Below are 12298 nucleotides of genomic sequence, written 5' to 3'. Positions count from 1 at the left end.
ATTCACTCTGCTACATCCCGTGTAAACCCTGAGTTACCGGATACCAAACTGCATGTAGTTAGCAATAGAATAAGTTATATTACTCATATAGACCACATCTCCTGCAACTATATATTATCATGCTTTAATAAATAAAACAGTTCAAACTAAACTGCTCATTGAGCCCACCTGGGGCTACAGTATTTAAACGGTGTATCCACCTGGCTTCCCGTTGCAATAACAACTTATTCCTATCACCCCCACGGATATTTTTGGGTTGTTGGTCTATAATTTTGTATTTCAGGGTTGCCAACCCATGTCTAAACTTGGCAAAATGCCTGGCCACTGGTTGCGCCTGGCTCTGCCCCTCAATAGCTGCACGGATAGCAGACCTATGCATAGCCATTCTTTCACGAAATTGACGTGTGGTTTTACCCACATAAAAAAGCCCACAAGGGCATCTTATGAAGTAAATCACATGGGTGCAGGTACAAGTTAGAATTTTATCTATTTTTATAAACTTCCCAGTATGGGGATGTGAAAAACCGGGGCCCACCTCCATGTAGCTGCAAGTTGTGCAGCCTACACATTTGTAGCACCCCGGTCAGAAAAGTAGATTTCGGGATAGGTTTGAATGAAGATATATCATTATGTACTAAGTAATTTTTCAGGTTCCTATTCCTAGTATAACTAGGCAATAGGGACATATCCCTAAAGGTACTTGTTTCTCTGTCTGATGCAATAATTGACCATGCCTCCCTCGTATGCTTAGAGATCTCCCCACTAATAGTCGAGAATCTCTGAACAAAGGGAATTTGGTTGTGCATCCTGTCTGCCTTAAGGCCCGTACACACTGGTCGATGTATCGGCCGTTCTCTTGAACGGCCGATACATCGCGGGACCGTCGGCCAGTGTGTACGGGCGATACGTCTGTGAACTCCGTCGTTCACAGACGTATCGCGTCGGCCGCGCAGCACAGCCGACAGCCAATATATCTAACGATATATTGGCCCGTCGCTGTGTGTGTACGGGGCGGTCGTCCGACCGCCCGTACACATGCTGCGGCGGCCGGCGGTGATTGACAGGTGAACTGGGCGGGCGCAAGTGCCCGCCCGCCCAGTTCATGACGTCAGTCCCCCGACGGATCGGGCTGTGTGTATGCACAGCACACTGCCCGATCCGTACATAGATATATCTGCAGATCAATTGATCTGCAGATATATCTAATAGTGTGTACCCACCTTTAGTGTGTGACTTTTGGAGCAAATCCTTTCTATCTAGCTTTAAGACCTTTGCTTTAGTTTTCATCAGTTCATTCCAATTGTATCCCCTCAATTGGAAATTACGGGCCATAGCATCAATCTCCAACTCTGTGTTGGCAATATTATCCAAGATTCTGTGTGCCCTTAAGAACTGGGAGTATGGTAAACTATATTTAGTTGTAGCGGGCTGAAAGCTAGAGGCCTGCAATAAAGTGTTTTTGTCAGTCGGTTTTTTATAGAGACTAGTATGTAACCGTCCTTCTATCAGAGTTATTTGGACGTCCAAATAATTCACTCGTTCCTCACTAATCGTGGCAGTAAACTTGATGTTTACATCTCTTAGATTGATTTCAGAGATCAGCTGATTAAGGGAATCCCTGGTCCCAGACCAAATCAGCAGCAGGTCATCTATATAGCGCACAAAGAATATTATCCTTTTAGATGCTATTAGGGTTAGAGAAAAACAATTCTTTTTCTATCTCAAACATAAAGCAGTTCGCAAACGCCGGGGATACGCAGCTACCCATTGCGCACCCCTGCAGTTGTTCGAACCACCTATTGTCAAACAAGAAATAATTGCGTATCAGGGTGAGATTCAACAGCTCTACGAAAAATTGTAAATCCGGGCCCTGATACAACGGACTACTAGATAACAGACGTCTGGCTGCCTCTACACCTCTATCGTGTGGGATGTTGGTGTAGAGGCTAACCACATCTAGTGTGCACAATATACTGTCGGCGGGGAGGTCTAGCAATGACTGTAATTTGGTAATTAGTGAAGTGGTGTCTTTAAGGTATGTAGGCTGTGCCTGAATCACAGGCTGGAAATAATAATCTAGATACTGTGACACCTTATACAAAAGACAAACAAGAAATTTTCCCGGCGCTAACAAAATACTCAGTTTTTATATAACAGAATTGCCGCTGCCTTCATATAGTTAAGGGATACTCAACCCTTAAAAAACAAACAAGAAGGAAGAAAATTTGAAAGCGCTGACACTCTGTATATATATATATGAAATATATTTTTATTATTTAAACTTCAAAGTTATTTAATACCAAAGAATAAAATAATATTTAAAAGATATAAAATCAGCAATGCAACTAAAAACACATTCTTTTCTCCATATATTAAAACATGTTCATGACCCTCTTTTCTGGTCCCTAGAGACTGTTGGCAATTATTTGTTACCTTTATTCAAAACACAATTGTATCAATTCAGTCTCTGGAACAGAAAAGCTCCTAACTCCCTGCAACACAATAACTCTGCTAACTATGTAGCTAATTATAATAAACGAAAATACATACAAGGTTTCCAATTATAACACCATATCACTCCTTCTTATATGCTTTTAAAATAACATTATAATGTCCACAATCTGAGGTTTTTTTTTAACGTGATATATGGATTTTGTTTTACCGTTCTGGCACCAGATTTGAATCAGTAGAATCAGCTGAAATATGTTGGAGTCTTTGACTCAAAGAGATTTAACAGCGTGCACGTTGCTAAGGTGTTTCAATTCTCCCTCAGCGTAGAAAAAGTCAGTTGCACATATAGTGTTAACACATGGCCATGTATGCAGTTTTTATGCATCAACTTTACCCTTCTTAATGTCCGTGGAGAATTTGCGCTGGTCAATAGATCTCCCAGCTCTGGTAGCAAAATTCCGTTTAGTTGAGCCAAATCAGGAGGTCTAGATCCAGTTCCACGTTGGTTGCAGGGCTTACAAGGAAAACGGTTCTGTGTGTCTGCTGATACTGCTAAAACGCGTTTCTCCGCCTCACATCACCATCGGCGGCTTCATCAGTTAGTATTCTACGCTGAGGGAGAATTGAAACACCTTAGCAACGTGCACGCTGTTAAATCTCTTTATACACCTTATACAACACTGAATTGCGAGCTGAAATTATTGGTTTCCATGGTGACCGTGGCGACGACGGGGAGGAGCGCTCGAACAAGCGGTGCAGTGTGATGACGTCATCCGTCCCCCGCCGGCACGGCCGAGCCACGGAAGCAGTGCACGGGTGTTGGTGTAGGGTATAAAGGTATGTGTATTGTCATGTATATGCTGTTCTGACGAAAGTTATAAAAACTGAAACGTTAACTACGGATAAGAGCTTTGTCTCTTCCTTTTTCATTTGCTGTACAAGTCCCGTCTGAGTGCCGCCATTGTACATTTGGATTTATATACACGAAAGTGACGGAGGGCACCTGGGCATCCCACATGTGAGATATTGAGTGCCGGTAATTGTGTTGCTGCTATATATATATATATATATATATATATATATATATATATAATTTTTTTCTAAAACTTATGTATAAAATATATATATATATATATATATATATATACACAGTATATATGAGTCCAGGGCTATATATATATATATATATATATATATATATATATATAGGGCTGTGTATGTGTACAGTATGTATATGGGGCTGTGTGTGTACAGTGTGTATATGGGGCTGTGTGTGTACATGTGTATGTGTATGGGGCTGTGTGTGTGTATATGGGGTTGTGTGTGTGTGCACGCATATAGGGCTGTTTGTGTGTATATGTGGCTGTGTGTGCGCGCATATGTGGCTGCATATTGGTGGGCACACCATTGTCTAATTCGCCTCTGGGCATCTGGTTTGAACTTACGCCCCTGCACCTAGGGAAGCCCAACACATTTCTAATACACTTGGTGTGTGTGTCTGAATCTATACTGTAACTATGGGGGTCATTCCAAGTTGATCGCTCGCTAGCTACTTTTTGCGGCGCTGGGATCAGGGATCAGTCGCCGCCTATGGGGGAGTGTATTTAAGCTTTGCAAGTGTGCGAACACCTGTGCAGCCGAGCTCTGCAAAAACATTTTGTGCAGTTTCTGAATAGGTCTGAACTTACTCAGCCCTTGTGATCACTTCAGCCTGTCTGGTCCCGGAATTGACGTCAGACACCCGCCCTGCAAACGCATGGACACGCCTGCGTTTTTCTAAACACTCCAAAGAAAACGGTCAGTTGACACCCATAAACGCCTTCTTCCTGTCAATCTCCTTGCGATCGGTTGTGTGAATGGATTCTTCGTTAAATCCATCGCTCAGCAACGATTCGCTTTGTACCTGTTATTTATTAACAGTTTAGAACAAAACTGGGCAAAAACAGACAGACATAGTTGTAGGAAGGCTCTGCTCGCAAGCTTACAATCTATAAAAATATAAATATATAAATATATAGAGAGTAGGCAGTTATTGTAAATATTGCAGGCAAACTATATAATTATTAAAAGGTGTACTACTTACTGACTGTCACAGTCAGAATTGGCTGGTTGCCGGCTCCAGATTTGGCTGCTAGCTGCAGCAGTCTCTCCTTTGTGCAGCAGTGTCATTGGCGTTTCTATAATGGGTGGAGTGTGTGCGATGCACACGGGCCCCTGAGTCCAGGGGGGCCCACACCGCACACACGGTACCCATTTCTCCTATATTTACCTTTCCGGAGTCAATCGCTGACCGTGTGTGGGCCTCCTCCTCTCCCGTAGCCGTTGCGCTGCTGCTAGCGCACTGACCACTAGAGACACTGGCACAGTGCCAGAGTCTACAGCGCATGCGCAGGACTCCGAAAAAATGTCGCGGCGGTCATTTTCCAGAGTCCTGCGCATGCGCTGCAGACTCTGCCACTGTGCCAGAGTCTACAGCGCTCAGAGCGCTATAGAGCGGCGCAACGGCTACAGGAGAGGAGGGGGCCCACACACGGGTCCCCTCCAATCTAGAGACGGCCCTGAGCAGTGTGTGACGGGTTGGAGGGGAGGAGGAACACGTGACAGGGCCGGTGGGGAGGCGGAGCAGTCAGTAGTGACTGATGGGGAGAAGGGGCTGCTGCGATCAGCTCTGATCATGGCTGGTGGCCTGCATGTGGGGTGACGGGCAGCCAATGAGGGGATGACCGGCCAAACGAAATATGGTCTGGCATCCCGGCATGTCAATCCGCCCCTGCACTGGGGTACAGGACAAAAAATTATTATTATGGTTTTTTTTTTACTTATATGTTTAACTTTTTTTACACTGGAACAGAACCCCTGGATGGACACAGCAGCCCTGGAGGACACAGAAGCCCTGGAGGACACAGCAGCCCCTGGACGGATACAGCACCCCTGGACAGACACAGCAGCCCCTGGACGGGTAACACAGCACCCCTGGACAGACACAACACCCCTGGATGGACACAGCAGCCCCTGGATGAACACAGCAGTCCCTGGATGGACACAGCACCCTTGGACAAAGTGCACTGTAGACACTCCACCACCAGAGTGAAGTTTCGCTCTGGTCACCAGGATCTTTATGTAGCCCAAAACCTGCGAGAATCCGACAGCAGGATGATGACGTTTTGCCTTGTTTTGGGATCTAAGTCAGGTGGGAAACCCATAGGCGGTCCACTCAACTCTAATTTAAACTAGTGATAATTTCAGAAATTATATATTATCAACATCAGTATGGAGAGTGTTTTGTACAAAAAGCTATTAAAGAATGTACTTCTGGGCTGTTTTTTTCATTATAGAAAGTACTTTTTCTATTTCTATATACTTTCAGTGTATAAGAAAAAAGGAAGAACAAAACAACACCATACCCCAGTTTGATAACACGTTAAGGGACTATATTTCAATTATTATTTGCGGAACATACTCCGAAAATGGGTACCTGCAAATAACAAGTATCCCCTGAATTAAATTATGGGGGACCATAGCAGTGATAAGAGACATTGGCCGGGATGTAATGGGAGCCGATAATGCTGCCGGGGTAAATAATGCACCATATCACACATTACAGATGTGCGTATATTTCCTAAAACTCGGGTAGAGTAATGGTGTGCATCTATTTCCCGTCTTTGGCGTTTCAGATCCGAGGTGTCAGAGTATTTAGACTAGAAAACGTCTGATTTTTACGGACCAACCATAATTTGTCTTAGATGTATGTGCATAATTTTCTGACCTATCAGAATGTAGGAGATCTGCGGTGTGAAAGAAAGTCACCTGTTGGCCCCCAAAGGTCACATGATTGAAGCATCACACACCCTATATTAAACCCACTCCATTTTGTCCTTTAAAAGGTTGTAGGCATTTTTGAGAAGAGCAGGTAGATTAAGAGTGAGGAAGTAGCAGTGGTAAGCATTTTCTGAGTGGCATCCAGGCACATGGGTAGAGAGAGTAGGAGGAGGCCATGTCCCAGCAGTAGCCTGTGTCTGACATAGATGCAGGAGAGGAGGAGATGCAGGAGACTGCTGTGGAGGACACTGAGTGCCGGATGTATTAAGATACATCGCCGCCCCTCGCTGCGCATCGCAGCGATGTTGATCGAATATGTACTAACATATGCAATCAATATCGCAATGTGGTGACGGAGGCCCCCCGCGATACCTGTGAGGTGGTGTCTCTGTCAACTCCCCGGGATCTTCACCTGCTCCCCTGCCGGGAAGCAGGCAGCAGGCTGTCCCCAGCGCCTCCTCCTCCCCCCTGCAGTCGGAAGGACCTCCGGCTGCATTGCTAGGGGGAGGAAGAGATTACCTCCCGGCTCTAGGCTTCCTGGAGGAAGGTATGCCGAGGGGGAGGGGGGGAGGCATCTGCGGCGGGGGTCGGCATCTGCAGCGGATTGCGGCAGCCGGCAAAAAGAAGCCCATAGGATTCTATAGGGTATCGCCATCCAGAGATGGTGATACCCTCATCGGCGAAAACACTGCAGTCGGGTAATAGTACATTCGAAAAGCGGTAAAACCCACGAAAAAAGGGGTTTTATCACTTTTTCTTTAGTACATCCCACCCTGAGTGTCAGGTCTGTAACTGTGTCTGTTCCCGTAGGGGGCACTAGTGGGTCAGTGGTGGTGTGGTGGAGGAAACGAGGAGGCTGTAGAAGATTCCTGCGTATTTGTGCAATTATATTTATTAGCACACAGAGGTATGAACAGTCACTGAAGCAAAATAATAATACAGAGGGTTTGAGCAGAGAAGCTGACAGAGGTATAACAACAGTCACAGGTGATGATCTGTAAACCAGTGAAATTAATAACAGTGATGACCAGCCTGGAAGCCGATGGCAAACATCGATGGTCAACTTGGAAGTCAATGGTAACAAGATCCAATATGCAAACGATAGTAATGCAGCTGATAACAGTGAACACAGGCAATAGTAACTCTGGAGATTGGTCTGGAAACCAACAGCAGTAGATTCACACAGTCTGTATATACTGTATGCACAAGTCCACAAAGCCAAGCAAGGCCAAAGCAGGAGACAGTTTGTAAATTGCAAGCTGGTTGTTTTAAGTGCCAGATGGAATAGCACAGTGCTGAACGCAGATAAACAACACACAAGTGAGAATGGTAAGTAGTACCTGGAGAGAGTCTCTTACTGCATGCAGAGGTGGAAGCTGGCTGTGGAAGGAGTTGAAGCAGAGCAGGATGGCTGGAGCCTGTAGTTCCACGGAGAAACTGGAGCAAGGAAATCACTGGAGACAGGAGACTGGAGCCAGGAGACGCTGTACACTGGATGTAACTCGTTGTTCAAGGCGATGAGACTAAGCCGATGTTCTGGATTTATACCCCCTGGTCAGCAGGCATTGGATGCTTGAATCATGTGTGTAGACACAGTGCAGGATTGAGTGTTTGCAGGTCAGTTGACCGCAAGTGTCATGGCGGCGCCCATGCTGCACAGATGGTGGGTACACACTAGATGGACTTCAGGGGTACACAATGACAATGGGCACAGTGCCCCTGGACAGAGAATTCATGTAGCTGCAGACGGAGGCCTGCACACCAGCGCGCTGGTAAGTGAGATGCCACTGAACGCCGATTCCTGACACCGAGGAGGAGAATGAAGAGGCTGGGACATCAGCACATTGCAGGACCAGGGCTGTATGCAGTGTGAGGTATTCATTTGAGGAGAACTGTGCTCTAGTCCATGCCATGGTGCAGGTATACCAACGCCTGCTGGGTTCCCAGGCGTACAGGACTCATGCGTCCCAGAAGATGGCCATGTGGAGGCTGATCCAGGACACAGTCAATGCAGTCAGCTCCTGCCCTCTGGACCTGAAAAATGTTAAGAAGAGAGACATCAAGAGGGCCTGAAGGCCAAGATGGCTGAGGACCGCCACCAGAGTCTCAGGACAGGAGGAGGACGAGCTCCACCGGTCAACTACACGACCTTCGAGGAGGAGTTCAAACAAATCATCCCTCTAGAGGTCCTCCCAGAAGTGCGCATAGTGAACACGGACCACCCAGCGTCCCCACCTCATCCTGGAAAGATAACAGAATGTTTATCATAGGAATACCTTTCACGCTTGATTAAAGAATTTTTTCCCTCCATAGCTGCTGTGCACCAGCGTATAGCTCCACAAAAAGGCAACAGCAAGAGATGATCACAGAGGAGTGTGTTATAAAAAAAAAACATACACACATTACACATGGGTTGGTTATGCGTGACCAGCGGTCAAGAGGTGGGGAGGGTGGGGCGAGCGTAACAAGCCCCTTGCAGGCTTGGAGGTGACCTGCAGTTGCCACAGGTTTTATTCCCACTATATGGGTGTCGTGGACACCCACGAGTGGGAATAGTCCCTGCTAGTCAGCATGCCAACTGTCAGGATTCTCAGGTGGCAGGATGTAGGAGGAGGTGCTGTCACATAACTACATCCCTATAGATTGTAAGCTTGCGAGCAGGGCCTTCCTACCTCTATGTCTGTCTGTTTTTACCCAGTTTTGTTCTATTACTGTTGTTCTAATTGTAAAGCGCAACGGAATATGCTGCGCTATATAAAAAACTGTTAATAAATAAATAATAAATAAATAAATACATACCTTACACACATTACACTCATTGCATGGTTCTGCGGCCATATGTAAGGAAAGTGGATACCTACATAACTTTATTTAAAATACAATTGAGGCATATTAAGGCCTGTAACCTTAACATTAATCAAGGTGGTCACAACCACATCAGGGTTTAAGAGACCTTAAACTGATATGTGAAGTAGTGTTTTTGTTAAAAAAAAAAAGCCCCCTGAAAAGAGATTTCATAAGCCATGTATACATTGTAAACGTAATGTAATTCAGTCAGCTAGCATGTTTTTTAAGCACGTACATTGGTAGGTGTTTCAGATTAGTGTAGGTTGTTTTTAGTACCCATTACAAGTGTATTTATTTAATCTTTTTGACTCCTTTACAGGACCTTTTCATGTGCTCCCAGCACCACTGCTCCCCCCATCACCAGCTGCTCAGGGCCTGCCACTTCCAGGGCTGGTGGCTTATTTAATGGGGGAGGATGACAACACCACCATCATCTTCACTCCCATGGAGCATGTGCCCCATGTGCCACCGCCACAGCAGCTGCAACCACCATCAGCCAGGCCTCAGTCCAACATTCCAAATGTGGAGGAGATCGTCATCTCCCTCCACCAATTGTGTGAACACCAAATGGCATTTATGGAGCACTAGACCAGTCAGATGGACTACACTGGGTGGCAAATGCAGCAGATAAATAGAACTGTGGCAATGGCACAGGGCACCTGACCCCGGATGGCCTTGCAGATCTATAATCACCTACAAGAATTGACCCAGGCCACACAGGAGCGGATGGAGGTGGCACGGGATCAACTGCAAGCAACCTGGGAGTACACGCAGGCCATCTGAGAGCAGACCCTGATGTTTGCAGCCCTGTAGGGGGAGCTGGTGGCTCAGAAAGCAGGCAGTGAAGGGCCCACTTCAATAACAGCTATCTCCCTCCGCTTCGGCACACAGAGTAGCTCACCAGTCGCTCCTACAAGGCGTAGTGCCCACAGGGGCAGGGACATGCAGTCAGGGGAGGCAGCGCCTCCCCTGTCATAATGATTGAAGTAATACAAAGAAGATATTTATAACACGTTCTGTGTCATAATTATCCTCTTTGCATTCTTCTAATCATATTTGCTGTGGAAACACAGCCAAATGCGGGTTGGAAGCAGCTGAGAGCACTGCCTCACTCCAACAATAGTAAAGTGCCAGAGGCTGGGGGTGGGCAGGGGGTGGTGCCAAACGAATGGTAGTAAAAGTCCATTGAAAAAAACATAGTAGAAGCACCAGCAGATCTGCCTCAGTGACAGGGGCGTGCCTGCATCCCACTTCAGAGCCTGCCCCTGTCAGTGAGGCAGATTTGATTGGTCTGCGGCTCCAGCACTGAGCGGTGACTGTTTCCTGCTGTCACTGCTAGTGCTGAGTGTGGATCTCTCTCTCCCTCTCCAGGTGCTGGTCGCGGCGGTACAGATGGTGAGGTAAGGCCATCATGGTTTACAATTCCACATATCTATAGCTGGTGTAGCACTGTTATAGGGGGTGGGCGCGGGGAGGGGGCTCTGGTTCCCTGCACATGGCTGCTATAGCCACGAACAGTAGGGTCAGGCTGCTGCTGTCAGGGTCAGAGCTACGGCAGGAGCAGGCTGCATGTCACTGTCTGCTCTTGCCTTTTGATTTCAATCCCTCAGCTGCTGCCTGTGGATGTGTTAGGCTGTTGCCATGATTCCATTGGGCGGTATGTTAACCGCATACCGTACTCAGACCTGATGGTTTGTGCACATTTCTGATGGTGGGGTGTCTGCACAAAACCTGTTTTGTGTTTGAGCAAAATGATTCCTGCATCATTGCACACAGTGCCCCCTGAGCAGCAACATGACTAGCAGGTTGCGCCCATTTGTGGGCAAGGTGGGGACACTGCTGGCCACCATTCCGAAAAATGGGAATGACAGTAGCGATGTAATCTGAGGTTTCCATCTCTGAATTAGGCCAATAATTTACAGGAAGTGCATCTCTAAGAGAGAATGTGCAAGCAAAATGTAAATATTTACCAGTAAGTTTACAATATGTCGTCACTGACCTTGTCGACATTCATCATGTAGACAATGATCAGGGCCGAAACTAGGATTTTTGACACCCGGGACATGGTAGTCATTTGGCGCGCCCCCTTCTCCCCCCAAAAAAGCAAAAACAAAACAAAAACAAATTTAAATAAATAAAATAAATAAATTAATAAAAATATTATATATATATATATATATATATATATATATATCTCTTTCAGAACTTTTTTACCTGAAAAATTGCCTTTTCTAACATAAATTTCATATCCATCCCCCTAGCCTCCCATACTTAATCAAGGGGCAGCATGCTCCGAAGGCCACACCATAGTACCCCAATTCAAATTGTACCCCTGCAGCAGCCTCTACCCCCCTTCCCCATGTGCTTATGCAGCAGCCTCACCCCTCTCTTTACCCAATTGTGCCTCTGCAGCAGCCCTCCAATCCCCTCCACCCCGTGCCTCTGCAGCAGCGCTCCACACACACCCATCCTCGTCTCTGCAGCAGCCCTACTTTCCCTTCCCAATGTCCTGTACCTCTGAAGCAGCCGATCCCTCTCATGTACCGGCGGCAGGCAGCAGCTGGCTCCGCAGTGTACACTATTCTCCAGTGCGCTAACGTCATGACGTCAAGCGCACGGCAAAAAAAATAACTATATTGTGCCGGGTGATTTCGGGACCCGGCCTCAGTCTACAGTCCTCCGTGCGTTCTGCTTACCCCAGTAGCGCAGGGCAAGCACGGGGAGGTCACAATAGAGGGGACATCAGCAGCCAGCCGCCTCTGATTCAGAGGAGAGAGAGAGAGACTTCCTGCTTCCCCGCGCACAGGACACTGCACACAGGAAATTGAAAGTAAACTACAGCTCCCGAGGGCTGCTGGGAGCTGTAGTTTATTTTCAGTTTAATCACAGAACTACGGCAGCTCCGACGGCTCTAAGCTGCTACCGTTGGCGCATAGGGAGAGGGTGTTAGGGGGTCTCGGCGCCTCCTCCAATCCGGCGCCCAGGTCGCCTGCCCCCCTAGCCCCACCTAGTTATGGCCGTGCAATGATGAAATGTACACATTATAGAATCTTGACATATGATCCCCGCTGGAAAAGTGGTGATTTAGCTGTTACTAATGGCTGCAGTGGCTGCAGTGGCTCCAGCAACGTCTTCCAGGTCCCAGAGTACTGTTAGTTTCGGCAGAGACATCAGACAGATC

The 12298-nt window shown here is 46.8% G+C and overlaps 1 long non-coding RNA gene across 1 annotated transcript in view; it reads right to left on the bottom strand.

The window, feature by feature from the left end:
* Positions 1 to 11919, bottom strand: part of LOC135021137 (uncharacterized) — a 90310-nt gene extending 78391 nt beyond the window's left edge. The window contains exon 1 of the long non-coding RNA XR_010218456.1: positions 11814 to 11919. This is a non-coding gene — a long non-coding RNA (uncharacterized LOC135021137). The remainder of the gene's footprint in view (positions 1 to 11813) is intronic.
* Between the last annotated feature and the right edge of the window lie 379 nt (positions 11920 to 12298).

Source organism: Pseudophryne corroboree, chromosome 2 (genome assembly GCF_028390025.1).
Source record: "Pseudophryne corroboree isolate aPseCor3 chromosome 2, aPseCor3.hap2, whole genome shotgun sequence".
Classification (NCBI taxonomy): Eukaryota; Metazoa; Chordata; class Amphibia; order Anura; family Myobatrachidae; genus Pseudophryne; species Pseudophryne corroboree.
Note: the sequence above shows the minus strand (reverse complement) of the source record. Positions and strands in the feature narration are given on the sequence as shown.